Below are 27,361 nucleotides of genomic sequence, written 5' to 3'. Positions count from 1 at the left end.
CATTCTCTGTTCTTTTCACCACAACTCTAATTAATTCATATATAATGTATTCCCATGGTAGCAAGAAACCTCTCTAGATGCTTCTAACTTAATAGTAGCTAATGGATTAAAATGAAATGCACTATTTACAGAAATGTCAGCAGTTATGTTGGACACCACAGTCTAGGACACTCTGTTTTCTCTGGCTTCACTTCTTCATATTGCTTGACACATCATTTACAAAGTTAATATTTCATCTTATTGAGTGGATACAATCAGTAATTAACTTTATTTTTGAATACCATCAAAAGGATTGTTTAGAAACATTTAATGAGTAAGTATAATATGCAGTTTCTTTCATTAAGCTGTATACACTTTTTTGAATACTTAGAGATCTAGTTAAATTTTGTTTTTTTTCTTTTTTCCCTCCCTCTTCCCTTTAACAGATACTAAGTAACTAATACTTGCAAACTTATATTAGATTCTCCTTATACTTTGTTTTTGTGACTATTGTATGCGTATGAAATATATAATTAGCTTATCCATTAGGCATACATCAGAAACATCAATGTATAAAAAGACCATGTTCCTCTACCCATTTTATGTCTAGACATCCCTCAACATGGCTGGTCAGTGAGTTGTTTGTTCACCAGGGCCCCCATTCCTTGCAGGTGAGCACTGTGGTCAGTGCTTGGTTGTTCAGATTCTTCTTAGTCTTTGCTTAGCCCCTTCTTCTTAGTCTTTGTGCCATTTCATTTGGAGAAAAAAACCTTGTAATTATTTTTAAGTTTATGAAAAGTAAATTTCAGAAGGTTAAACTTTGTATAAAATGAAATACTTGCTCGTCAAAAGAATAATTTTCACTAGAAGCAGCCTGTGTATGAGGCTAAACAGTGAAAAAGGTGAAACTAAATGAAAAAAAATGGTATTTATGACAAATATTCTTTGAGCAGGTAATAGAAGGGTTGAGGAGAGAAGAGAAAGCTATTTGCTTTAATACTGTTAGTGTTTCTTCAGTTGTACATATCACCAGCAACCTGTTAGTGATCTGAGTGCACATGTAATAGATTAGTAAATACTAATTATATGTCAGGAGAAAATTATATGTTAGGAGAGGTAGTAGGATATTAGGAAGTCACCAATTCTATAGAGTTAGTACTTCTGCATAAATAAAGCTGGTGAAAGGATTTTGAGAATATTACCCATGTTTATCATATTTAAATAACAGACACAGTTCATTATTAAAGTCTTTCAAAGAAATGGTTTTTAGATAAAAACAAAAGCTTATTTAATTTAGACTAAGAACTTTATATTAAGTTTTTATTTATTTGTTTTGAGAGAAAGAGGGAGAAGGGGGGAGGCGGAGAGAGAGAGAATTCCAAGCAGGCACTGCACTGTCACCGTGGAGGCTGACACAGGGCTCGAACTCACAAACCCTGAGATCATGACCTGAGCTGAAACCAAGAGCCAGATGCTCATCTGCCTGAGCCACCCAGGTGCCCCAACTAAGAATTTGATTTTAAAGAATTTAGATAATAAAATTAACACCTATAGTTTCCTCCAGTATATTGTCTAATTGAATCATAAGGCTTCTTGAGTTAGTATTATCACCCCTGTTTTATAGATGAATAAACAGGATAGGTTAAATAATTTGCCCATAGTTACATACAAAGTGTAAGGGGCAGAGCTGCAAATTAAAGATTGCCTATTACTGAAATCCAAAACTTTGTTCTCTTCATGCCACTTAGAATATGTGGTTTGCTTCAGTAGTTTAAATTTCCCTAGGAATGTTAAAACTTAAGTCTTTAGGATTTTTAAATACCATGATTCTAGAAAAAAGCTTTTTTCCCCCAGCTTTTGGATTTAGCTTTTCGCAGTTATGTGGCTGTGGAAACTATTAGGATATAATAATTTTGCTTTCATTAATGCACAGCCTTTGTACTCCCAAGTCTGGTTCTTCCATGAAGCTGCCTGACAAACTGAGAGTGATCTTCCTCTCCTATGAATTCAGAAGAACTTCTTATATTATTTCACGCTTATATTGTTATGCATTATTAATTGATTGTATTCTTGTGCCTCTGGCTATGCTAAGGGTTCCCTGTATTTTGTATATTTTTATGTGCAGGCATAGTATCTTATGGCATATTTTAAATAGTTTTTGAATGATTAATGCTCATTTACATCTTAGTTCTACTTCTAGAACATGATGAGGCATCTCATGGTGAATTTTCATTAAGTGGAGTTTGTGGGAGCTGGAAGCCTTTGCTACTCTGATTTTGTAAAAAAAAAAAAAAAAAAAAAGGAACTTCATGTTGTTTCTTTGACCAGACACTCATGTAATAAAGTCAGTTTTCCCTTAGAGTGGTTAGATTTTAGGTAAGTAAGATTAAAAGAGACATCTATGGGGCGCCTGGGTGGCGCAGTCGGTTAAGCGTCCGACTTCAGCCAGGTCACGATCTCGCGGTCCGTGAGTTCGAGCCCCGCATCGGGCTCTGGGCTGATGGCTCAGAGCCTGGAGCCTGTTTCCGATTCTGTGTCTCCCTCTCTCTCTGCCCCTCCCCCGTTCATGCTCTGTCTCTCTCTGTCCCAAAAATAAATAAACGTTGAAAAAAAAAATTAAAAAAAAAAAAAAAAAAAAGAGACATCTATGGGTTTGTTTGATTGCTGGCTTTGGAGCCACTAACAGTTATACCCAGTATGGCTACCTTTGCACTCACTGCTTTATAAAGCATGAGATACAGGTCTAAAACTTCCTGGCCCCACTTCTTTACTTGGGGACTCTTGTTCTAGGGACATACAGTTAATTTAATCTCAGATGTCTACATTGAGTTACAAACATTAGACAGCTCCATTTAATTTTGTATGTGTGTATGCCTGAGTGCTTTCTTAAATTGTTTTTAATGTGTTAAGTTTCCTAAAACCCTTTTGGAAAAGTGGGCCAAATACAAATACTTTTCGAGAAACTGGCTAAAACATGGATATTCAGATCAGACAGTCTTGCCACTTAATAGCTGTGTGACTTTGGGTATTTTCTTCAACTCATTTATGCTTCTGATTCTTTAGCCTGTTGTAAATGGAACTCATAATACCTATTGCAAAGTATAGTTGTGAAAATTAAAAAGGAAGCATATATGTAAAACCTGGCCCACAGTAGGTATAAATAAATTATTATCCATCTCCTCATTCACTTTGTTTCCATTGTAGTTAAATTTTGCAATATAGTATCAGGATCAAATATTCATATCCTCTTAAAATAATAGGGCTCTTTGAGTCCCTTTAGGTTGCCATGGGGAAGTTATAAGGTGTCTGTGCCATATAGAACTCTTAAAGAATCCTAGCAGATAGGTGGTATATATTTTATTTATTTTTTTGAGAGAGACTGAGTGTAAGGGAGGGAGGGTCAGAGAGGCACAGAATCTGAAACAGGCTCCAGGCTCTGAGCTGTTAGCACAGAGCCCTACACTGGGCTCGAACCTGTGAACCACGAGATCATGACCTGAGCCCAAGTCGGACACTTAACTGACTAAGCCACCCAGGCACCCCGATAAGTGATATTTTTGAGGAGATATTTTTTTAATTTTTTGTTTATTTTTATTTTGATTTTTTAAATTTACATCCACATTAGTTAGCATATAGTGCAACAATGATTTCAGGAGTAGATTGCTTAATGCCCCTTGCCCATTTAGCCCATCCCCCCTCCCACAATCCCTCCAGTATCCCTCTGCTTGTTCTCCATACTTAAGAGTCTCTTATGTTTTGCCCCCCTCTCTGTTTTTATATTATTTCTACTTCCAATCTGTTTATCTATTCTGTGTCTTAAAGTCCTCATATGAGTGAATTTGAGGAGATACTTTGAGATCTGAATAAGTTAATAGCCAGAAGGATATGTAATTGTATAATCTCAGCGATTTATTTTCCTGTTGAGAATTCTGTTTATATAGCCTACTGTAGACTAGAGTTGCCTTAATTATTTTTTTATCTCTCACTTAAATATTAAATATTAAATTAAATATTAAAGCTCCATTTATTTGTTTTCTAGTAGCTAGATTTTTAAGCTTTTCAAGATTGAGTATTAAAAACTTCCTGGTATTGTCAATATAGACCATATGTGATATTTGTCAAATGAATTATAAATAAAAAATAGGGGGTTGTTTTGTTGTATTGATTAGCTATAATGAAGTGACTTTAGTTTTTGAGGTTTTTATTCATTTTTTAAGTTTATTTACTTAGAGCGAGCTAGTGGAGGGAGGGGCAGAGAGAGAGAATGGCAAGCAGGCTCCCTGCTGTAGAGCAGGAGTGTAGAGCCTGGCACAGGGCTTGATTCCACAAATTGTGAGATCATGACTTGAGCCAAAATCAAGAGTTGGACCCTTAACCAACTGAGCCAAACAGGTGCCCCAAAGTTTTCATTTTATTCAGTATTTGGTTTTAGCAAAAAAAGTCTAGTTTTTTGTGGAAATAATTTTTATATTGATGTTTACGAGTTTTGATTTGAATAACCATCAGAGTACAGGCTTTTAAATGACTTCTAGTAATATTGTTAATGATTCACCATTATTTCTCCTATTGTTTCTTACCATTAACACTTTCGTATTTTAGGATAGTCTTGAATAGCATCCTTGATGGAATTATTGATAGTCTTGATTAAATTTTTTTGTGTGTTTATTGTGATGGAAACTTAATATACTGAGACATCACTGAGATATTACTGGCTTGTAATGGGTTCCAATTTCGGTAATTTTAATAAGGCAGAAAGCCGTAGGACACTTGGAGTGAGAGTCTCTAGATCATGAATAGAAATTTCTTGCTCTGTGGGAGTCCATTAGTCTTTTTTAGAAATATTGTCATTTTTATTCTTTCCTTCTTTCATCAATAAATAATTACTCTGCACTGGGTATTTTTATTTAGGTTGCAACATATAAAAATAACATTTATTATTTATTTTTGAAACTTCTTTGTTAACAACACAAGACAACTCAGTTGTAAGAAATGGACCTGATATTTTAAACTACATTTATCATTGATACTGAAGATTATTCTACAAACAGTCCACTGGAGAAAATAACCCAATGTTTGAAAAATGTGGTGTAAACACTGATGTTTGGTTTTAACAAAATGGGAAAAACAGCTTATAAAATAACATAGTCATTAGTTTTCTAAGGTAAGATGAAGAAAACAAACTGAAGTTAAGTCTTTAACATTTTTGAAGTTACACACCTTAATCTGTCCTCTATGACTTTCTTATTGGAGCCATTCTTCCAGTTATAAATAGTCCAGGCTTGGAAGTCCAAATGAATGTGTGTGGCTATTGTCATTTCATTGCTATGGCAATTCTACAATTAGTTTGGAAGTTGTTGGCAAGCTCCTGGGTGAAGTTTTTGATGTACTGACTTGGAAATGGAAGAATAAAACCTTTTTCACAGCTACTGTGTGATTCTAAAAGAGACACAGCAGCTGCTTTTTTTTTCTTCAGTTTTATACTAATTCAGATATAGACATTATGCTTCAATGAATTGTTAGCAGAAATACCTCCTTATTCTCCTATCAAAAGGAAAACAAATTTAGGTTTCAAGTAAATATTGGGGCCAGTTGTTTGTGAAAATTCCAGAAAGTAGTGCTAGAATGGAGTTTTCTATCTTTTGTCTTTAAAATTGAAATGCTACAAATGATGAATAATCATTAATCTGCAAAACTTCATTAGATTTTTTAGTTTCTGCAATGTATAGATTTATCCCATTTCTTGGGATTAAAAGAAATTCAGAGGGATTATCTATATAAAACAATTTATAAAATAGATAACGGAAATAATAGTTATATATGCATGTAGCTAGTTGGCAGTTAACTCTTTTGCTAAATGTCATTTTAAAAATGAGATATAATGAAAAGGCATTTGACAAAGTACAACATCCGTTCATGGTAAAATCTTTCTACAGAGTAGATTTAGAGGGCACATACCTCAAATTAATAAAGACCATATATGAAAAACCTACAGCTAATATCCTCAATAGGGAAGAATGGAGAGCCTTTCCCCTGAGGTCAGGAACAAGACAAGGATGTCCCCCCTCACCACTTTTATTCAACATACTGCTGGAAGTCCTAGCCACAGCAATCAGACAACAAAAAGAAGTAAAAGCCATCTAAATTGGTAAGGAAAAAGTAAAACTATCACTGTTTGCATTAGACATGATACTATATATAGAAAACCCAAGACTCCATCAAAAAACTACTAGAACTGATAAATGAATTCAGTAAAGTCATGGGATACAAAATCAGTCTACAGAAATCTGTTGCATTTCCATACACCAATAGTGAAGCAACAGAAAGAGAAATTAAGAAAACAGTCTCACAATTGTGCCCATAAAATAATAAGATACCTAGGAATAAACCTAACCAAAGAGGTGACAGACCTGTACTCTGACAACTATAAAATACTGATGAAAGAAACTGAGGACAACACAAAGAAACGGAAAGACATTGCATGCTTATGGATTAGAAAAACAAATATTGTTAAAATGTCTATTCTATCCAAATCAGTCTATACATTTAGTGCAATTCCTATCAAAATACCAACAGCATTTTTATGGAACTAGAACAAAGAATCCTAGCATTTGTATGGAACCATAAAAGACCTGGAATAGCCAAAGTAAACTTAAAAAAGAAAAGCAAAGTTGAAAGCATCACGATTCCAGACTTCAAGTTATATTACAAGGCTGTAGTAATCAAAACAGTATGGTATTGGTATACAAATAGACACGTAGATCAATGGAACAGAATACAAAATCCAGAAATAAACCCATGCCTGTATGGTCAGTTAATCTTCGATGAAGCAGGGAAGAATATCCAGTGGGGAAAAAGACAGTCTCTTCAACAAATGGTGTTGGGAAAACTGGACCACTTTCTTCTACCATACACACAAATAAATTGAAAATGGATGAAAATCCTAAATGTGAGACTTGAAACCATAAAAATCCTAGAAAAGAGCACAGACAGTAATTTCTGATGTTGGCTGTAGCAACTTTTTTCTAGATAGGTCCCCTGATGAAAGGGGACCAAAAATAAGCTATTGGAACTAATAAAAAAAAAAAAACCCAAAAAACAAACAATAACAACAAACCTTCTTCAAAGTGAAGGAAACAGTCAACAAAACTAAAAGGCAACCTTTGGAATGGAAGAATATATTTGCAAAAAATATATCCAATAAAGGGTTAGTATCCAAAATATATAAAGAACACAACTCAACACCTAAAAAACAATCCAATTTAAAACTGGGCAGAAGACATGAACAGATGTTTTTCCAAAGAAGGTATCCAGATGGGCAATAGACACATGAAAAGATGTTCATCATCATTTATTATTAGGGAAATGCAAATCAAAACCACAGTGAGATCCCACCTCACATCTGTCAGAATGGCGGAAATCAACACAAGAAACAACAGATACTGGCGAGGATGTGGAGAAAAAGGAATCCTCATGCATTGTTGGTGGGAATGCAGACTGGTGCAGCCACTATGGAAAACAGCCACATTATGGAGGTTCCTCAAAAAGTTAAAAATAGAACCACCTTACCATCCAGCAATCAAACTACTGGGTATTTACCCAAGGAATACAGAAACATTAATTCAAGGGATACATGTACCCTTATGTTTATAGCAGCATTATTTACAATAGCCAAGATATGGTAGCAATCCAAGTGTCCACCAATAGACACTAGAAAAGAGGTGATACATATAATATATGTACGTACAATGGAATATTATTTAGCCATAAGAAATCTTGCCATTTGCAACGACATGGATAGAGCTAGAGAGTATAATGTTAGGTGAAATAAATCAGAGGAAGACAAATACCATATAATCTCACTCATGGGTGGAATTTAAGAAAGAAAAGAAATGGGCAAAGTGGAAAAAAATAAACAGAGACAAACCAAGAAACAAACTCTTAATTATAGGAACAAACTGATGGTTGCCAGAAGGGAGGTCAGTGGGGAGGTAAGTGAAATAGTGATGGGGATTAAGGAGTGTATTTGTTATGATCAGCACTGGGTGATTAAAATAAAAACTTAAAAAAGGCGTAATGGCTTCTAATGCTTGCATCACCAAATCTCTTTAGGTAAAGCAGGATAAATAATTCAAGCTTTAGAAAGGAAGAATTTTATCTAAATGTGTAGATAATTGTTAATGTTACCCTCAAAGATTTTAGGAAAATTTTTTCCTATTTAAGATAAATCTGAATATTTAAATTATTTAAATTTGTTGTTCCCAACAAATAAGTACTTTTTATTATTTAAAAGAAAATTTTTTTAATATTTATTTTTTAGAGAGAGAGGCAGAGCGTGAGCAGGGGAGGGGTAGAGAGAGAAACAGACACAGAATATGAAGCCGGCTTCAGGCTCTGAGTTGTCAGCACAGAGCCCGATGTGGGGCTAGAACCCACGAAATGTGAGACCATGACCTGAACTGAAGTCGGACATTTAACCGACTGAGCTACCCAGGTGCCCCCAAATTAGTACTTTTTTAAAACATGGAAATCCAGTGTAATTTTTTTTCTAAGAATATGGAAGATTATGCAGTAAAATTTAGTTTAGCCATTGGTTTCTATTCTAAAAGTACCCCTAAGATAATTTAGAGTTGACTTTCTAATTTTATTTTTAATTACAAATGTCTTTTCATTTGTTTCTGAAAATCCTCAAATGTATGAAATCAGATGTCTTTTTTTTCCCATTCTGTTGTGTATGTCTTGTCTATGTTCACAAACTATAGATGTTTAGCTTTTTCTTTCTGAAGCCTCAAAAATAAGAAAATAAGAAATTTAGTGTTTTTGTGACTCTGTTCTGTGATAATCTTATATTCTGGTCATGGCACTGCCCTCTATTATCAATTAGGGAAGGTTAAATTGAAGATTTATAGACTTTCTTATTGCAAAACCGTAACTTCTGAAGACCACCTCTTTTGTCTTCTAAAAACTTCATAGGTTTACTTTGGGTATGTATTTCTCTCTTTGTATCTTTTCTCTTTAACTCAGTTACATTTGTGAATAATGATTTTTTTTTTTCTAAATCTCACACATATTTTCTTAACTTACTGCATTGGCTGTAACCTCTTGTGTTGAATGGAAGTCTACTAAACTTCATATAAAATTCTTTAATCATTTTCTCGTTGAGTATATGTTTGCTATGGATTTTTTCTTTACCCTTTATCAAGTTAATGTAGTCCTTATTTATTTTTAGTTTTCTTTTCCTTTTTATTTTTAATTATTAATGGATGTTTAATGTCATCTGATATGTTTTCTAGATCTATTTGTTTCTATTTCTTCTTCTTTAGTCCCTTAATAAATACATTAATTGATACTGTATTGAAAAGATAATCTTGTGTTTCTGGGATATCATGATGTATTTATATGTAGTGTTGGATTGCTAGATTTAGTTTTATATTTTTAGTATATTTTTTTCATCTGCTCATTTGTGGTATATGATGCGTGCTGACCTTTTTAGATTTGAGCATGTCAGGAACTATGAAAGGTGTGAGGTTTTATCCTACTTTTAAGATAAAAGTTAATCTTTCATAGTTTTATGGATTCTGGTAGAAGACACAAGATTCCTGGGTCAGAGATGAAGGATAGCTTTTTATGTCCAATAGTACCCAAAGAATTGCCGATTTTGCACCTGTTCCTTGAGCCCCACTTCCTACATGGTCTATGAAGAAGACTAGATAACATTTCACACATAGTGGATTATGATGTAGAAGAGAATCCATGAACTTCAGGAATCCAAACTTTGTAATGGGCAGTAGGCATGCCTGCTTTATGCTCTGGAGGGAGAGATTTATCTTTATTTTCAAGACTATCTCCAAAACCTATCCTTTGTTCCAGAGGGATACACTATTTCTCTTTTACTAAATTAGTTTGCTGTACTAAACCTCCTTGAAAAGATAGTATGGAACAAAGACCAGTCAGTGCCTACTTGTAAGACATGAAGAAGCACAAGATATCTGAATTGTCTCCCAGTACAACAAACATATTTCTAGCCCATAAAATTAGTTACAAAATACTACTTTTTATTTGTTTACATTTTTTTAAATGTTCATTTCTTTTTGAGAGAGATATAGAGCATGACTCGGGGAGGGGCAGAGAGAGAGAGAGAGAGACATAGAATCTGAAGCAGGCTCCAAGCTCTGAGCTGTCAGCACAGAACCTGAGGTGGGACTCGAACCCATGAATCACAAAATCATGACCTGAGCTAAAGTCGGACACTTAACCAACTGAGCCACCGACGCGCCTTGTTTATTTGTTTAATACTGCTTTTTTCTAATATTATAGAATATTTTGTGTAAGAGTAGTTTATTTCTTGAAAGTTTGTTGGAACTAAAGCCATCTAGATTTGAAGTTTTCCTCATGGGAATTTTTTTTAAAAGTTTATTTTCAGAGAGAAAGAGTATGGGGGAAGGGCCGAGTGGGAAGGGAGAGAGAGAATCCCAAGCAGTCTCCACACTGTCAACACAGAGCCCTTATATGGGGCTCTATCCCAACTATGAGATCATGACCTGAGCCGAAATCAAGAGTCAGACGCTTAACTGACTTGGCACCCAGGAATATTTTTTTTTGACCATCAGTCCAATATCCTTAATGGTTATAGGAGTATTCAGGTTTTCCAATTTTTCCTGAATAAATTATTTTTCTGGGAATGTGTTCATTTCATCTAAGTTTTCAAATTTATGTAAGTAATGTTCATATTGGCTCTCTTTTTTATGTGTCCAGGTTTTGTCGTTTTTCTTAATTTTTCATTCTTGATGTTGGTTATTTAAGCTTTCTTTTTTTCTTGACCAGTTCTTCCAGATATTTGTGAAAATTTTTACTTTAGAAGAACCAACTTTTGGCTTTTGAATCCCCTCTGTGTTTTCTATTTCATTAGTTTTTGTTACTTAGTATTTCCTTGTGCTTTTTAAAGTTAATTTTTTTTCCCTAAATTCTTTGGATAGACATAGATGATTTATTTTCAGTGCCTCTTGTCATTTAAATATTTCTTTTGATGAATCACACAACTATTAATATGGAGTATTTGTTATTTTTATTCACTTTCAAAAATATTAAATTTCCAATATGATTTCTTTGACCTGTGGATTATTTGAAAGCATATTTTTAATTCTCAAACATATGGCTGATTTGTTTTGGCTGATTATCTTTTTTATTTTTAATTTGTTTTCTGTGATACTGCTTTCAGGTGCTCCATATTACTTTGATATTGGTGACGACTGCTTTATGGACAAATGGCCAGTTTTTATAAATACTTTTTTGTGCTTGTAACAGTAATGGATGTGTCACTGTTGTTATGGATTTGTGTATTTTTTGTATTTCTGTCATTTGTTTTCTGTATTTTCCAACCACGTAATAAGGTCATATGTAATTTAACTGTTCTCTCTTGCTTTTGAATTGAACCCTTTATGCATATTACATGTTATACTTTCGGTCTTTAGTTTTTGCTTTATTCTCTGTTTTAATTGAATGAATATGGCTGCCTCGGCTTCCTTTGTTTTGTTTTTTAAAAATATTTTTCAGCTTTTGTTTAGACTTTTTTTTTATTCTTTTTCTTTCAATCTTGTTAATGTTCTTTTAATTTGTGGGCTTATTTTTGTACAAAAATAAAGTGTAGATTTTAAATCCAGAGAGATTGCCTTAACTGCATATGGATTGCTCTTCTTTTTACTTAATTCATTTGATCCTTTTATACATATTATAATTATTGATATAATTCAATTTATAACTGTCTTTGCACCCCCCAAATTATTTGTGCTGCTTTTTCTCTCTTTTTGAATTGCCCTGTATATATAAATTTTTCTCATGCAAATTTCTTTCAACTAGTTTGGAAGTTAGATTTTGTTTACATATATTTTTTGGTAGTTGCCATTTAAATTGTACCCATATTTAACATAATGAAGTCTGAAGTTAAAAAAATGTCAACCTTCCTTCTGAATAATACAAGCAAATTATAGCACATTAACTCCCTTTTATCTCCTCCCAACTTTAATTCTATTGTCTTGTATTTTGATTGTCTTAAGTTTGCATGTGTATGTCCTGAGATTTTGCTAATGGAGTTTTGTTTAGTTTTAGTTTTTAGATGTTCGTATGTATTTATCACTTTTTCTACGCTCTTCATTCTTTCTTGCATCTTTATTCTATTGCACCATCCATTTGGGATCCGTGATTATCTGAAATGCTGTGATTTTACGAAATAATGTATTTGGTCTTAATCCATAGTTCCTGGCTTATAGCTCCCAAAACCCTTGGAATTTCCTAAGTGCAGAGAGTGATACATGTGACTTTTGTTAAGCACCTAAAGATGGGGGCTGGTTGCCAGGGGCGTCAACCCTGTGATTAGAAGGTTGGAACTTTCAGTCTCATCCCCTGCTCTCAGGGAGAAGGAAGAGGGCCTGGAGGTTGAAGGTCAGCGAAATCCCCATTAAAACCCAAAAGGGATGGAGTTAGGAAGGCTTCCGGTTGGTGGAGATTCGGGAAGAGTGGCACACTGGAGCGGGCATGGAAGCTCTGTGCCCTTTACCGCAAACCTTGCCCTGTGCATTTCTCCCATCTGGCTGTTTCTGAGCTCTGTTGATAACAAACCAACAATGTAGTAAGTACAATTGATGCTTCAGCAACATGGGCTTGAACTGTGTGGGTCCATTTATGTGCTGATTTTTTTCAGTAAATACAGTGTAGTACTGTAGCAAGAGCATCTGGCTGCAGGGTTCCCAAACAGACCACATTCTGCCACTCGCCACCGACAAAATCCAAAGGTGGAGAAATGAGTTATCATGAAACCAGAGAGGGATTTATTTCAGTGAGGCCAACACCAGGAAGACCATGGACCAATCTCTCAAAGGCTGTCTCCAAAATATTGGAAATACTGGTTTATCTAAGGCAAATGTGGGACCAAGGTCGGTTGGTAATGTGGAAGTGGGCAGAGAAGGTCAAATCTATTATTGTCATGGGATCTGTTACTCAGGGTCTTGCTAGCTCAGGGCAGTCCTCATGGCTTGAGGGGATAGGTTCTGTTCCCATTAGGAGATGTTTTGTCCCCAGTCTTTTGCCTGTGTTAAGAGATAAGCTGGAAAGAACTTAATTATAAAGTTTGAGGTCAAAATGGGGGTAGTTGAGTCTTATTTCAGCTATAAATGTATTTTCTTTATGATTTGTTTTTTAAACCATACAGGTATTTTTTTTCCTTTTTTTTTTTTTTTTTTTTTTTTTTTTTTTTTTTTTTACAGTTTGAGAGAGCATGCACGGTGCATCTTGTGTGTGTGGAGGGGGGCAGAGAGAGAGGGAGAGAATCCCACGCAGGCAGAGCCTGACATGGGGAGCAAACTCATGAACTGTGAGTTCATGACTTCAGGGTCATGAGGTCATGAATTCATGAACTCAAGGGTTGGATGCTTAACTGACTGAGCCACCACTTTAGGTGCCCCTTTATGATTTTCTTAATAACATTTTATTTAGCTTCTGTAATTGTAAGAAAACAGTATATAATACATATAACTGTGTACTAAAACTGTAGTAGGTGACTGATGTCCACCTTCTGTGATAATCTCAAGTGACCTCAAGGAGATATCAAAAATAGAACTGGAAAATGAGTTAAGTGCAGGTATGCAGGCAATAGTTTAATCAACCAGATATGATAGAAGCAATGCATTAAGATGATCTAAGCGTCTTTCACATGTGTTGTGTGGAAATCACTAAACCTTAATTTTTACAACTGAAAAAATAATACCTTGTGATGTGCAGGTATTTGGAGAGCTGCTTGTAACACATATAACCTTTTTTGCATTTAATGCCCTGTAAGCTAATAGGTTTCAGGGCAGTTCTTCAGAGCAATCTGAAATACTGTCTCCCGGGCTGTAGTCCTCAGTAAGAATGAATAAGGCGTTTACTAACCTACTTTGAGGTTGGCTTTTTTCAGTTAACATAATACGCAAAATATGTGTTATTTGACTGCTTATATTATGCTAAGGCCTCTGGTTAACAGCAGACTATTAGTAGTTAAGTTTTGGGGGAATCAAAAGATATGTCCAGATTTTCGAATGTGTGCGTGGGGTTGGCACTTGTAACCCATGTGTTCAAGGGTCAGCTGTAAAATGTTTCTGAATTCCGTGAGCTGCTGTAGCAGATTAATTGAATCTGAGGAGGAGATTGTGGTTATCTCTGGTTTGTAGCCCACTGGTCAACGACTTGAACTTGGCAGTTGCATCCTGAGTTGTAGGGGGGGTCATTGGAACTGTTAGTTTGTAGGCAGTTGGTCAGAAGCACAGGTGACAACCTGGGCCTGGGGTTGGCATCTGAAGTAGGGGCAGTGGCACAGTTTTGTAGAAGTCAGCCCTCAGCCTGTGGCATATGATGCTATCTCTGGGTAGATCATATCAGAATTGAGTTGAATTCTTGAATCTCCTGTCCATGTCCAAGAAATGGTTTTTGGTATCAGGGGAACCCTCCTCCCCCGACACATTGCAGTTGGGTCCAGAAAGCCAAAAGAAAATAGACTTCTAGAATTTACTTATTTAGGAATTTTGCTTTTGTTCTTGAAAGAGACTTTTTTCTGTTGGGTTAGAAACCTAGATTGATGGTTATTTTCTCTTAGCACAAGGGAAGTACCATTTTACTGTCCTCTGAGTTCCATTGTTCCTGCCGAGAAGTCTGCTGTCATTTAACAGAGAAATTCTAACGGCACTAAGAAGATGGGAGATGGTCAAGATACCATCTTGAAGTGGTTATCTTTGCCTACTTTTGTATTTTCACAGAAACTAGTCATATGTGGGCCTTTCTTCTCTTGTTTGTGATCCCCTCCCATAAATATGAAGATAAACACAAGCTTCCAGCTAGGATATATGTGAAGAACGGAATCCTCAGGGTTTGGGGGATCCTTTCCAACCTGACAAGAGAAACATTAAGAGAAGGACGTTTTAATTTTTTTGCATTTAAAACTACCTATTTAAGAGTTTTCATCAAGTTGAAATTAGTACTTTGAAAATGAATATAAGTGATTTTTAACTGCATCTCAACCATCTATTATTTGTCATCTCTTCAGTGTCCTCCCACATCTGTCTGTCATCTGCCTTTCTGCCTCCTGTCTCCTCCTGAGTAGGAAATTGACTTCATATAAATAAAAGCCTGTTGAAATATGCCATTGGCATTATTGTAGATGGATATTTTGCAAAATATTATTCAAAAAGGGTGAGACGAGCTAGGTATTTTTACAATTAAATCACTAAGGGAAAATGTGAATAGCAGCAGTGATAAAAGTCATTTTACCTCGACATTTGTTAAAGCATTAGAAGTCACTACTTTTATTCTGGCTGTGTTAGTGTCTCAAAGCTGCTGGAGCAGAAATAAGAGATAATGCCAGCTAATTTCTGCCAAAACTAGGCTCTGTTGACTGAGTCAGAGCTGCCCCTAGATCTGCAAGCAGAGTGAAAAGATGTTCATAAGCCATGGAGAGTAGTAATACAAGGGTTCATTTTAATAATCTCTTTCTAAAGCCAGCTTAAGAGAGATCATACTGCCCTTTTCACAGTCACCCATATCGTTCATTATTTGTCATTTCACTTGGAGTCTATTTCTAAGAGTGTTACTAAGCTACAGGTATGGCATCTTGCTTTTCACCTTTCATAAATGTTAAAGATCTGGTATATTCTTTTAGACACTACAAGAAAAAAGAAACAGCATTGATAAATGTTTCGCTGTGCTGGTGCCTACCAGTTCAGAGAATCACCTAAACAGTCTTTGAATTGTGTATACATTCTTGGTATACTAAAGAACAAGATACAGAGTTGGTTATGTCTATTAAAACAATTTTAACTCTATGCTAGGGAGAACCTAAAGATCTCTCCCTCTCTTTCACTCCATTCTCTTTTATCGCTAGTGAGATTTAGCTTTCTTAAAGCCAGCTGATACACAACTAGAGCTCCTAAGAGTAGACATTTTGTTTAACTTTAGTGTGGCTCTGATGCTTACCATTGTTCTTTAACAAACCTTTCCATTTTCTATTTCTGAAGTATCTTGGATGATAAATGCAAAAACTGTACGTGTAGAACATCATTCCCCATTCTGTGGTAATAAATTAAGAGGCAGTGAAAGCTAACGTGGCTTTGTTCCTCATCAAACATCTAAAAATTTATTACAGATAGGATTCTGTGATTACTGGGGATATTAGTGAAGAATCTGGGAAAGTAGGTTGTGTGTCATTGTAGATGTTAAAAAATGTGCCTTTTTCCTCTGCATATTTACTTTAAGATTTTATTACTTATATTGCTTTTTCTTTAAGTGTAAGAAGCATAGGGATATTCATATAGATGGAAAGATAATATTAGAAGAAGCTGGAGAAAAAATATCTAATGATGGGTAGTTTACATGATTTTCACCACCTTAAAACTCAAAGGCTAGGGTCATTCAGTGTACTTTTTAGAGACATAGGAAATCACTAATAGAGACTTTTGGTAATGAAGATAGACATTATCTTGCTGTACAGATCTTTGCCTTTTTGGACATTAAAGAAATAGAAATTTTTATTTAATAATTATTTAGGCATAACGTTCTAACCAAGTAAAATGTTTAGCCATTGCTACCAGGTGCTGGAACAGAAAAAAAAAAAGTTAATGCTTTAGAGTGGTTTTCAGACAAGCCAAGAAATTCTATCTGTGCAGCTCAAGAAATGTTACTTAGAACTGAGAAAAGAGAGGAGCCATATGAAGAAGGGTTGAGTGAACACTCAGTGGTCTACTTACTCAGAAGATTTCTGTAGTCAAGACTAAATGAGAGGCAGATCCTCTGAGCTGTTTATACTGAAACTTCCCTATCCTTAAGGTTTTTGCTAATCTTGGGGTTGGTTTAGAGTTTGTTCCAAAAATAGTAAATGGGTGGTTTTATCAGAGAAGTTTGCTACTTGAGAATGTCTTTCACATTCTCACGCCTGAAAGACAAGTTGGCAAGATCTAAAATACTTGAATCACATTTCCTCCTTAAATAACTGTGGTCCTTGCTGGCATTCCATATTGCCGGGTTAGGTGGGTGAACTGTTTTTTTCTTTTGCTGTATACATAAAAGATTTGATCAATTTTTGTTAACTTTGCAAATCACAAAATTTTCCAGAGTGTGTTTTGCTGTTGCTACCTATCTATAGGCCCATTTATTTATTTATTTATTTAATGATGGTTTATCTTTCAATTTTATCTTTTGTCATTTGAATTTCCTTTGCTTTCCATTCTCAGAGAGCATCTCAAATTGATGTTCCATACTGATTCACATTTCACGCAGCCTCCAATATGGTGTTTACTTCTGTAATTATTTACATATTCTATTAATTTTTTAGTGTTTCTTACCCTACCCATTTCCTTGTTTAATTTAATTCTTTTGTCGGTAAGCTGATTCTCTCCTCATGGCTCTCTGCTCCTGATTTTTAGGCAAGGCCAGATCTTATATTGAAGAACAGATAAAAAATTTGGGGGGATGGGTGTTCAGTTATTACTTTGCTACTCTAATATTTAATATATTCTTCTGTTTTACTTCTTAGCCCTTTATATCTGTTGCATGAATATTTCTACAACCAGATTCTAGCCCTGGGCTTATCTTACTCTGTACACATTTCTTTTGTATTTTGTCTATGCCTATTCAATTACAATCTGCATTCAGGTGATTCACAGCCTTGAGCTGCTGTTTAGGTCCACATTGTTTGCTGTACTAGAGCATTTACCTCTAGATGTCACATAGAGCTAAATATGACAAAGCACCACTTAAGTTCCTGTTTGCTAAATTCACTGCCTCGAGGAAAATGTATTGATTTCTTATTAACCTTTGTGTATTCCATTTGTCGGGTGTAAAAGCATACTGCTTCCACTTTTGTTGCCATTTCCCACAGTTATCTTTCTCTTATAACCTCTGCTCTGTTTTAGGACATTTCTTACATATGCGTTGATTTCGTTATTTTCCATCTCTCCCCGTTAAAAAATTCTTTCCTTCTCTGTTCTTTTCCTGCCTGCTTCCATCTGGGTGTTCTAGGAACACTTCTTTCTTCTCTTTATCTGAATGCTGGAATATTATACCATTACTTAAAATGATCTTGTCCTACAAGGGTGACAAACCAGACTCCAGATGGTTGTATAGGGCTACACAGGGATTTGTTTTGTTTGGCTGTTTTCTTTGGCCTGCAGAGTGTGTTGTACCTTCTATGTCTCACTCATTTGGCTTCTATATTTATCATACCTGACTCGCTTCTGAAAGAAGTTTGAGGTGTTTTTTTTTTTTTTTTTTTTTGAGAAAAGAATAGTTATAAAGAGAAGGAAGGTGTTTGAAATGTAATGAGTTAAAGCTACAGAATTATGTAAAAAGTACTCCAAATTATAACCAAATTTTAATAGTGGTTATGTGTGGGTGGTGTGATTAGAGGTGATGTTTATTGACTTCTGACCCGTGACCTCCAAATTTTCCCTAATGAATAATATATTTAGTGTAAAACCAATCAGTTGGCACTAATTTTAAAGGATATGGTTTTCTACATGCATCCCAAAGTAATAGTCAACGGTTAAGCCAAGGTCTGTGCTTGACACTTAGGCAAGTTATAGTACAGAAGGTAGGTGAGTTATAATCATTCCATTAAAGGGCTTGTAGTTGGGCTTGGAGAAACAGCATGATCCAGATTTTACTGAGATGTTACTGGTAAAAAAGAACATGAACAGGTCAATATTGTATTCGTAAGTAGTATGAAAGGAGAGGTCATTTAGGCCGTTAAGAGATGGCACTGGCTTTAAATGATGGTGACATGTTTATAATGCCTTGTGAAGAGCTTTTTAACATTATAGAACACTAATTCTGCTAGTTATCTCCATGGATAGAATCTCACCCATAACCTGGCTACTTTGTTCTAGCAGTATTTTGTGTTGTATATATTTTAATATATAAATAATTTGGGGCTTACAGCTCTTTGAAGTTGCCTAGCAGTGTTTGTGAAAGTCTTAGCCTCCTTAGTATAAACTAAAAGATAAATTCTAGGGTGTTAACAACCTGGTAAAGGTAGCTCTTTGACTCTTCAGCAGAATGCAAACAGCAGTTGGGGCAAGACAGCCAAACTGAAACAACTTTAGTAAGGGGCACTTTTTAAGACAAATTCCTTCTTTTTATTAAAATTATTCCTTTAGAGATCATAGGGCAGTAGTTTGCAAAATGAAGTTAGGACTTCATAATCCTTCTTGTTTAGGAAGCATTATTATTAAAATGTAGATTCATGTGCTTCTTTCTGAGAAGCTAATTAGTTGCTGCCTGGCTTGTGCTGAGAGGCTACTGTGGTTCATGGGTATTTACCCATCGCAACAGGATTTTCTAATGCTGTTTGTTTATGAAATTATTTATACTTCTGACTCAGAGCTTTAAAAGGGCTTCCAGCAGTTTTTGAAAGCCAGCTTCTACACTCAAGAGCGTTCTGTGCTGCTGATGGTGCTTCAGCTTGGCAGCATGAGAGTGTGAATCCGGTTGCACTGTGGTGTCTGAAGTGCAGTTTTCTGGTGAAACTCCTCAAGGCCAAGCATGATAATGAGTTTTCATTGAGGTAGACCTCTTTATTTATTTTGTAAGAAATCAAACTTTCTAACAATATTCAGAAACAATACCAACACAGATATTTGTGGTTGTGTTTAAGCCAATAAGCTGTTAACAGGACCTTGTATCACTCCGTTGCTTATGTTAATTTCCAGTCATCAGTTTAGTGTGGACTATTAAGAATTTGTTCTTTACCAGACATTTATTTTGATTAATGTTTGGAACAGGGAATAAGTCCAAAGTTCTTCATAGAACTCTCCTAAACTTTATTATTTTTTATATGAAATTTATTGTCAAATTGGTTTCCATACAACACCCAGTGCTCATCCCAACAGGTGCCCTCCTCAATGCCCATCACCCACCCTCCCCTCCCTCCCACCCCCCATCAGCCCTCAGTTTGTTCTCAGTTTTTAAGAGTTTCTTATGTTTTGGCGCTCTCCCTTTCTAACCTCTTTTTTCTCCTAAACTTTAAATATCATTAATCCTACTTATGAAATACTTTTTTTTTTTTTTTGAGAGAGAGAGAGAGTGTGTGTGTGCACGCGTGCGCATATTGAGGAAGAGCAGAGGTGAGGTGTTGGGGAGAGAGAAAGGATCTTTTTTTTTTTAATTTTTTTTAATGTTTATTTATTTTTGAGACAGAGACAGAGCATGAATGGGGGAGGGGCAGAGAGAGAGGGAGACACAGAACCCGAAGCAGGCTTCAGGCTCTGAGCTGTCAGCACAGAGCCCGATGCGGGGCTCGAACCCACGGACCATGAGATCACGACCTGAGCCGAAGTCGGACGCTGAACTGACTGAGCCACCCAGGTGCCCCAAGAGAGAGAAAGGATCTTAAGCAGGCTCCACTCTCAGCACTGAGCCCAATGCAGGATTCAAACCCATGACCCTGGGATCATGACCTGAGCTGAAATCAAGAGTCAGTGTCAATCGACTAAGCCACCCAGGTACCCCTGAAGTACTTCTTAATTTAGGGGATTTCATACAGTATTACTTAACTGCCCTTCATTGGAACAGTGACCTTTGTCTAGAGATAGAATTCCATTTGTTTCCCCAAAGTAGAAAAGAGGGGTGATAGAACCTTAATGACCCAGGTTTGTCAAAACTTGACACCATGTTTAGAAATTGTAAGTTATAGTTTGCATGGCTATTTTATTAATAGCAAGGTGAGCTAGCGATAGTGAATGTGGAGTTTTCTCCTCTCCCTGAACACCAGCATCTTTTTTATAGTTCTCTATTGTGGGTTTACACTTTTCTAGCTGGAAATTATACAGTGAATCATATTCAATTCACTAGTTAGCTTGAGCTCTTTAACATGACACCTGATATCAGTATGTCACAGCAGCTGGTAGTAGGGGGCAGAGAAAGGACCCGCCTGTCCACTAGTTCACGTGTGCTAGCTAAGGTAATAGGTCCAAAAAGAAAATGTGTCTGAGGAATTGCTGAAGGATCACATTCTAATCAGAGGCACAGTCCTTGGTCCTCGAGTGACACATAACAGAGATTAGGGAACCTGAATCTGTGAGACTCACTTTGACATTAACCTGCTTTTGTGACTTTCTGAAAATCTCTTCCTGTCTGTCTTTGATGCTGGGTTACTTTACCTTTCCTGGAGGGATAATGAATGATACCTGTCCCACCTCCCTATTGATAAGGTGACCTGATACATGATAATACAAAATGGTAACATAAAAAAAAGACTTTAGAAAAATCTTTGTTGCTGCTTCATACTTTCTTCATCTAACAGTTCCATAACTACTGGAATTTTTCAGGACTCCATTCTATGCATTCTTTTCCTCTTCCATTCTGGGAGCTCTTATCCATTCCCATGGTTCCCATTTTATGTGCCATCCACACAGAATTATCTTCTGAGCTTCAGAGATTTGTGTAACTTCCAAGCCCCACTGGACCTAGTCTCACCTTGAAGTTGCATTTAAATATATATAGTCTAGTAACTAAAAAGCAATTGGATAGTAATATTGTCTTTTGTGTCTTGAAGAATATAGTAACATGTAGGTTATAACTCACCAACATTTCTTAAAATCTCTATTATCTACCCCTCTGTCCCCTCATCTCAAATCAGGCCTCAGTCAGTCCCTGAGTTGTAGGCTCCCATTTTTTTTCCATACTGACCCTGAGCTCCTCACAACTGTCTCCAGGCTTTTTTTTTCATTTGCACTTCTCTCCATAAACTAGATCTTTGGTCCATGTTTTCTTCTCCATCCTTTTTTTTTGCCTAGCATGATAATGGCTCAAGAACTAGGGTGACAAATACCAGACTCTAGAGGATGAGCGAGGAAGGAAAGGTTGGTTATTTTGACAGAGTTACTGGGTGGGAGAAATGAGGCAGGCTGGGAACACTCACATGTAAATAATCTGTTATTTCCAACATACCCAGGGAATGTTCTACTTGCTGTCTACTTGTATGTTTCACAGAGCCCCTCTGGCTCAACCTGGCTAAAATTTGACCTTATCGTCTTCGGTCCACACTTGCTACTCTCGTGTCCTTTATGTTTGTACAAAGTACCTATCATGCTCCTACTTGCTCTTTCCAACATCTGACCATCATCCTTGAGTCCCTCCTCTCTTCATCCTTCATGTTCCATCCCAATTCCTGCTAGCCTAGGTACTAAATATATACTTCTGGAATCTCTCCTTTTTACTCCATTGCCTCTACTGTACCCGTTACTCCCTTGCAATTGGTTTTCCATACTCCAACAAGAAGGACTCTTTTAAACATGATTCTAATTGTGCCTTTTCTTCCATTATACTATTTAAAGGCTTCTGAATACCTAGTCCTCAATACGTCCACTAAGATCTTATATAGTCAGGTTGGTCTCTGTGTCTCTAGAAGTAGTCTCCCTTATTGGGGCTCCTGGATGGCTCATTTGGTTAAGCGTCTGACTTCAGCTCAGGTCATGATCTCACAGTTCATGACTTTGAGCCCCCCTCTGTGCTGTCAGCACAGAGCCTGCTTCAGATCCCCTGTCTCCCTCTCTCTCTCTGCCCCTTTCCTGCTGGTTCTATCCTTCTGTCTCAAAATAAATAAATAAACTTAAAAAAAAATAGTCCCCCTTCTCTAGCAGGATGCATCTCCTTTTGCCTCAAGGCCTTTGTCTAAGCTGGTCTGATCATTTAAAGTGTGTGTCACCTTTCCCACAGTATCATCAAGCTCTAACTTACTCATTCACCTAATCTCTGCTTAAATGTGAACTTCTCATCCAAGAAGTCCTTTTGCTATTAGTCCTTCGTCATCCCTTTGCTATGAGCTCGTGTTCCTCACACTTGCCCTTTGGTGAGACCCATCACATTTGACATCTAATTACTTGTTCAAACACATTTTGCCTGGCAGATGCTAAGCTCCATGAGGACGGAGGACATGTCTCTCTTACAGCACTGTGTCCCCAGTGCTTAGCACAGTGCCCAGCTCAGATCAAATATGCGATGAGCATATCCAAGTGATGGGTACTTGCTTCTGTGATTTGGGCTCTCTCAGCCTCTCCTCTCCACAAATACTCTGCTTCACATCTTTTGTTTACCTCTGAGAAAATCCCATGTCATTTCATATTTATTTTAAGCCCATGCCCTTCTCTGTAGAATTGTCTACCCAGCCTCTCTGAGCTGGCATCCAATCATTGTTAGCATACAGCAGTTGTCAGCATCACAGGATGGAGCCCAGGGTGTCACTGTACTGTGACCCTTACCATGGTATTTGGAAATCATTATCTGATTGGCCGTTTATATGAGTAGGGTTTGTGTGCAGCTTCTTTTATAACAGAGACCCTGTTTTGTGGACTTACATTCATCCTGATAATGTTAGCACCTAAAACAAGTCAAACTAAATCAAAAAAGTTAGAATGCCTCACAACTAGCGGTATAGTAATCATAGAAATAATTGCTAACATTATGGACTACTTTCTTCAAAAAAATTTTTTTTAACATTTATTTTTGAGAGAAAGAGAGACTGAGAGCACGAGGTGGGGGAGGGGCAGAGAGAGGGAGACACAGAATCTGAAGCCGGCTCCAGGCTCTGAGCTGCCAGCACAGAGCCGATGTGGGGCTCGAACTCACGAACAGTGAGATCATGGCCTGAGCCGAAGTCAGATACTTAACCAACTGAGCCACCCAGGCACCCCCATTAGGGACTACTTTCTATATGGTATGTACGATTTTAAGTGCTTTGACTGTGAATTCATTAAATCTCAACTCCTGTGAAAGAATTGCTTTTATTCTTCCCATTATATGGATAAGCTGGAGACCAAAAAGGTTAGTTTGTCCAGACTTAACCAGCTGGCGAGTGGCAAAGCTAAAATTTAAACCCACTGGTTCCAGAGCCTACCCTCATCTGTTGTGGCCAGACAGTAGAGTCTAGAGCTTTCAACGTTTATTTATTTTTGGGACAGAGAGAGACAGAGCATGAACGGGGGAGGGGCAGAGAGAGAGGGAGACACAGAATGGGAAACAGGCTCCAGGCTCTGAGCCATCAGCCCAGAGCCCGACGCGGGGCTCGAACTCACGGACCGCGAGATCGTGACCTGGCTGAAGTCGGACGCTTAACCGACTGCGCCACCCAGGCGCCCCGAGTCTAGAGCTTTCAAAATTGGGTTCTGGAATGTCTGTCTGCTTCAAATTCTGGTTCCTCCACTTATTCATCATGTGACCTGGGTAAGGTCCTTCTTTGCAAAATGGGGATAATCATATGTCTTTTAGAAAGATGTTCTGAGGATTAAATAAAATAACCAGTCCTCGTAAAATATTGAACATAGGCTGTTCTAACACTGGTTAAGTCAGTGTGAGCACTCCTTGGACACATCTTTTGGGGTTCTTTTCAATTGTAAATCCAGTGAGTCTGTCTTTTTATAGTTCCTCAGTCTTTTCTTTTTGCCAGTTCCTGTTACTTTTCAAGGTTCTAGTGTTTATTTTTAATAATAAACCTTTATAAGGGCCTGAGGACATCCTTGCATTTCTATCAAGTAAAATCTGTGGGCTATTTGACAAGCATGTGCTGCCTAAAACCACAGTCCTGATTTCCCATGCTTAAATGTGCAGGTTACATGGTTGAGTGAAGATGTCTGTCTGAAGAGAGCAACAGAATTCCTGTTTACAGCCAGACCAAAGCCGGAAAAGAAGTCCGGACAATTAAGTTTATTGAGCTGTTCTAATTGTAAAAGAACTAAAAAGAATATACAATTAACTTGTCAACATATGCATCAGATGTTTCCTCTTTCCAAGTTAGATGAAAGCCAATTTAGTATGATTTGTGTTATTAAATTGATTAGCAGTCAGATGGAAACTTTCAGCTGTTTAGGTGATGATTTAATTGTAAAGACTATACTTTATCTACTGACACATGCTTATTTTATGAAACTCTTAAAATCTTAAGGTTCTTTTCGTGTATATTTATGTATGTTGACAGATGCTACAGCAGCAAATAATACTGGTGGAAACTACAGAGTGTACAGTTCAGAGATTTAATCGTCTGACTTGTGTGCAGACTTATTAGTAGTTTTTCAGTAGTACGGAAGCAGATATATTACTTAAATCTTGTCTGTTTGTTTATTTGCTTGGGTCAAAGATGGAACAGAGCAAATAAAAATGTGGTAAAACATATGTTTAAAATAGGTGGAAATTGAGACAGTGGTGGCATCAGGAGGGAATTGAGCTCGCAGAACAAATACCATCAAGTCCAAAATGCTTGGTAGAGGTGGGCCTCTGTGACTGCCTAAAGAGGGAAATAAAAGACAACTGTGTGGTTTATGGTGCCCATAAACACAGGTCAGTTGTTGAGAGGCACAACTATTGTAGTCACTGAGACTGGAGACAGATGTCTCCCATTATCTGGAATGTGGTAGATAACACCTTCAGCAGCCCTTGTACAGAAAACACGGCAACAGGTTTTTTGGTACTGCTACCTTTAATATAGGCTATTTTGTTGGCATTGTAATGATTCATTCATGAAAAGCAGTTTCTTCTTAGGGCGCCTGGGTGGCTCAGTTGGTTAAGTGTCCGACTTTGGCCCAGGTCATGATCTCACAGTTAGTGAGTTCGAGCCCTGTGTCGGGTTCTGTGCTGACAGCTGAGCCTGGAGCCTGCTTCAGATTCTGTGTCTCCCTCTCTCTGCTTTCCCCCACTCATGCGCGCTCTCTCTCTCTCTCTCTCTCTCTCTCTCTCAAAAATAAATAAACATTAAAAAAAAAAAAAGCAGTTTCTTCTTCATGGGTGTGTTATGCAACCCATTGGTGTTCTGGTTTAATCTAGAGGTCAATTTATAGTATCTATAGATATAAAAATGATCATATTTTCTTAGATAATCCTTTTTGATTGTTTTTAACTTTCATGAATATCGATTAGATGAATATTGATTAGTTTGGGGTTAATTAATCAGACATACCTAGAAATTGGAAGTGCCACTGGGAAGTGAGCTAGATACGGCCAAGAGTACCAAGATTTTCTTTTAGGTAATAATTCTGGATTAGCTCAAATTTGGATTAGCTCACCTGATGGTGTGTATCAGGAATGCTTGGAAGATTTTTAAAAGACAGATCCAGGTGCCTGGGTGGCTTGGTTGCATGTTTGACTCTGGATTTTGGCTTAGGGCATGATTCTAGGGTTGTGGGATCAAGCCCTGCATTGGGATCAGTGCTGAGCATGGATCCTACTTGAGATTCTCTCCGCCCTCCCCCTTTCCCCAACTCACTCTCTCTCTAGAAAAATAAAATAAAAATTAAAAAAAACTAAAGTCATAAAAAGACCCATCTCCCATCTCTGTAGTTTTTTATTTAGTAGGTCTAGGATGGGTGAGGTGAGAGCATCTTCATCTTCATTAAAAAAGAGAGAGAGATAGAGAGAGAGATGGCCACATAAGTGATTTAGTGATCAGTGAAGTTCTAGAACTACTACCATAGATTATGCTGCATTAATTTTAGATAGAAACAGATTTTAAGCACATACAGCTAAATACACCTTAGCCATAAAGCCATCTATTTTATGGTTAAGATATATGTTCTTGAGGACTGTAAATTTCCATAGTATTGTCCATTATAATCTACTTCAGAATTCTCTACTGAGCCAATTGAATAGGGTGATTTAATGTATGGATTTCTTATTAGTAAACCAATTAACAGTTTTGGTGTGTGTCTACTGGAACTGATGACTTTGAATAGTTAATATGATTCTGGGGTAATTTTTATTCTCACCATTGTCTGATTAGATTTCTGTATAGACTAAAAATATTTTGGGGCGCCTGGGTGGCGCAGTCCGTTGAGCGTCGGACTTCAGCCAGGTCACGATCTCGCGGTCCGTGGGTTCGAGCCCCGCGTCAGGCTCTGGGCTGATGGCTTGGAGCCTGGAGCCTGTTTCCGATTCTGTGTCTCCCTCTCTCTCTGCCCCTCCCCTGTTCATGCTCTGTCTCTCTCTGTCCCAAAAATAAAAAAAATAAAAACGTTGAAAAAAAAATTAAAAAAAAAAAAAAAATTTTGATAACTATATTCTATCTAGAGAGCATTTTCTTATTTTTCATCCACAAAACTTATAAAGTGTGCTTTATATGCGTTGTAAAGTTATCAGATAGCTCTAGAGGTAGTTTTTGTTTGTAGGCATTTACATGATAATATGAAAAATGATATTCAGAGATCGGTATCTCCACATATGTCTTTACTTATCTGTGGTAGTCACTAGTTACAAACAGAATCTTTAAGTATCTGGTGAATCTTGGTTTAAAGTAGAAAACCAAGGCTGTGTATGTGTGTCTTTGTCTAGCATCAGTATTTACAACAGAAATCTTGAGTAAATGTCCTCTGTTGACTTTCCATTGTTT

At 36.8% G+C, this 27,361-nt stretch overlaps 1 protein-coding gene across 1 annotated transcript in view; it reads left to right on the top strand.

Annotated features, from left to right (window-relative positions):
* SLC2A13 (solute carrier family 2 member 13) overlaps positions 1 to 27,361 on the top strand; it is a 377,212-nt gene that overhangs the window by 29,143 nt on the left and 320,708 nt on the right. The gene's annotated exons all lie outside the window — the stretch shown is intronic.

The sequence above is a fragment of the Lynx canadensis genome, chromosome B4 (assembly GCF_007474595.2).
Source record: "Lynx canadensis isolate LIC74 chromosome B4, mLynCan4.pri.v2, whole genome shotgun sequence".
Taxonomy (NCBI): domain Eukaryota; kingdom Metazoa; phylum Chordata; class Mammalia; order Carnivora; family Felidae; genus Lynx; species Lynx canadensis.
The sequence above is the reverse complement of the archived record's forward strand: the minus strand, read 5'-3'. Positions and strand labels throughout refer to the sequence as shown.